Below are 3,172 nucleotides of genomic sequence, written 5' to 3' on the forward strand. Positions count from 1 at the left end.
AAATAGTAATGTCTTTTAATTTATTTTAAAAAGAATTAATAAATATTGTTTATTTAAACATAATCATCAGGATAAAATAGATAAGATAGATAAAATAGCTTTTTTATTTAATATTTTTTTATTTAGTTATAACTTCAGTTGCACCTTACTTGAATTACATATGTTACTTAGCTTTTCAAGCAATAAATATTGTTTATTTCAACATTATCGTCAAGATTATATAAAAAAAACTTTTTATTTGATAATTTATTTTAATTGCTTCTGGATCAACTTTAAATAATGGTAACTCATTAATTCATATTTTATTATAGATAAATGTAGATAAAAAAATGTAAGTTGGAAATTTTTGTAGATTTAAAAGCAGTAAGCTTTTTTCTAAAGGTTCTTACTATTTTTGGATTAAATCCAATATCACTACATTTGTTCTATGTTTATATAATGTACTTTAATAATTTTTGTCATTTGAAAAAAAATATATCTATGTTAAATTACACCAGGTTGTCGAAAATAGTTATAGTTTAATGATAATGTTGTAGACTGTTAGAGCAGATTAGAGATCTTTGATCTATTTAATCTATTTAATAACCTACTACCAAAGGGAAAATTTACTATCAGTTGTTTGTTTGTTTTTCTGTTTAGTTGACAACAATGAAGAGAGAGGTAGTATGTTTAAAAGGATTTTTTTTTTTTTATAAAGTAACTAAAATGTTTTTTAAAATATTGTTGTTGACTTAAAAGTAAAACAGTAGGTTTTTATAATTTTATACAATAAGCCCAAGAACTTAGGTAATACTTAAAATTATATTGTCAATAATAGAGAAAAAATTTAAAATTCTCACTAAGACAGCTTCTTATTATTTTACATCAAGTTAGTTTAATTAAAATTTATTTTCTTTAGTTGATCAAGAAAGAGCTAATAAAGGTATTAGTTATATTAGTTTAGTGAATTTATTTTTAAAAAGTTAAGTAGATATTTTAACGTCTATACATTTAAGTGGTTTTATTGTTTAGACACAGAATTGAAGAGTGAAATAAGTCAGTGTTTTTGCTATTAGATAATTGTTAATAGGAATTTGTTTATTTTTACTGTAACTGGAATTTTAAAACTTCAAGTACTTAAGCTTTATTTTCTTTTTTCTTTTAGAAGAGTTGGAAAAAAAACTAAGTATAAATTATGTGATTAGTATAGTTAAATAAAGCATTTATATCTGTACACTCAGTGGTCCAAGTCAGTTGTCACATTTTAGAAATTGTCCAGGAGAGAGTAAATAGTAAAATAATTAGTCTTTATTGGCATTTTTTTTCTTGATGGTTAAATTTATGTTTTATTTAATTTGTCTCATTTAATTTGTCTTGAGGCACATGAAATATAATTTTGACAAAAATAAAAAGTTAAATAAAAAAGTGAAAAATCATTTCTGAACTACAGACGTTTTTCCTTTGAACATTGTGGGGACACTAGACCCTCTATATTGATCAAACTTTGTTTCACATTGTTGCAGGAAAACATCTTTAGTCTTTATACCTATGCAGATACTGAAAAACTAAAAAGGTCTCATACATAACTCATTTTCACAAAAAACTGGATAACCGACCTTTGTCTTCTGAGGTACAGATATTAAAATTTAAAGTTTATTTTAGTTTTTTGGTTTAGTTTATAGTTAATTTTAGTTTAGTTTTTATTAGTTTTAGCTTCAGTTATCTTTTTTCTTACTTTAGACAACTTCATGGAAGAAATGAGGGGAATAGGTAAAAAAAATTATAGTTATATATTTATTTATATGTAAATATAATTCTATCAATTATTCTGAGGTATATTTTGTCTTTAGTGTCTGGTAGAAGCATAACTGGTAGGGCTGTGTTTTAAATTTTATATATTTTTTACGGAGAAATATGTGCAATAGGTGAAAGAATTATTTAATATAAATATGACATTTTTAAACTGTTTGCATTTTACTCATATTTTTATTAAAATTAAATTTCTCACAAGTTTAACTCTTTTTAATTTACTTTTTTTTAATTTATTTTTAGCATCCTCTTCATCCTGTGAAAATGGTGAGGTTATGCTTTATATTTTGATTAAAAAAAATTGTAAATATTTTTAAATTTTGTTATATCCTTCTATTTGTACTTTTAGAGTCGTTAACATTTGAGGAATACCAAAGATATCGCCTTCAACACCCAGGGCCTCTCTCGGAGAGGTCCTTCAATAAGTGGCAAAGTAATGGCGGTATGGATGAGCCATCCTTCAAATGGAGGGCTCATCCATACCGGGGTGTTGGGAGACACCGAAGAAAAAACAGCCACCAAAAGGTCGTAAATGTTTTCTATCAGTGAAGATATTTATAACTTTTTTGTTGCCGTTTTTTCTTCAGTGACTTATTTTTATTTTTTTTAATTTTGTAATTTTTTTTTTTTAATTTGTAATTTCTTTTTATTATATATTGTTGTATATTTGGTTTGCTTTTGTCTTTTTTAATTGAAATTTTATTTGTTTTTCACCAATTAAACTTAAATATAGTTAAATTGATTCACTACCCAATCATCATAATATGATGCTACATTCTATTTGTTAAAAATAATTAATTGGTAGTTTAATTTATTGAAAACACTGCTTTTAAAATTTACTATAAGCCAAGACTATTTAGCTATATAAATGCAATTCATTTACATCTAATTGATTTTTTATCTTTAATGTTTTTAGTTTGGCTGTTTGAAGCATTTGTTTTTTTGCTTTTTAATTAAAATATTAAATCTATTGTTATGTCTTTTAAATTTAACTAAAGTTTACTAAAAGCCAACGTGAAATAACGTCGTAAAACAACACCGACAAGTTGCATCATGACAGCAGTTTAAGTATGACAACAGGCTACCGAAAAGCAGGAAATTGTATTCCAGTTGTTTTTTTTTGTTTTGTTTTTCTTTTATGTCTACTTATCTGTTACAATTTTTATTTTAAGTTTGTCATACGACGTATTAATGCAATATAAAAAATCAAAGTTTACATATTTTTTACAATTTGTTATACACATGTTTAATTGTAAATCAACTTTCTTTTGTTTGAAGCGTATTTGTACTCAATTGCTTAGTTATTTATAATAAATTTATTTAGTCGTGTGCATTTATCGCTTTAAAGACAATTTCCTTTTTTAAAGAAACATGTATCAAGGAG

At 24.3% G+C, this 3,172-nt stretch overlaps 1 long non-coding RNA gene across 1 annotated transcript; it reads left to right on the forward strand.

The window, feature by feature from the left end:
* The first annotated feature begins 902 nt into the window (after positions 1–902).
* On the forward strand, positions 903–2,932 carry LOC136077634 (uncharacterized). Its single transcript, XR_010637139.1, has 3 exons — positions 903–1,749; positions 1,830–2,055; positions 2,787–2,932. It is a non-coding gene; the product is annotated as an uncharacterized LOC136077634 (long non-coding RNA).
* Positions 2,933–3,172: the final 240 nt, after the last annotated feature.

The sequence above is a fragment of the Hydra vulgaris genome, chromosome 03 (genome assembly GCF_038396675.1).
Source record: "Hydra vulgaris chromosome 03, alternate assembly HydraT2T_AEP".
In the NCBI taxonomy this organism is placed as follows: Eukaryota; Metazoa; Cnidaria; class Hydrozoa; order Anthoathecata; family Hydridae; genus Hydra; species Hydra vulgaris.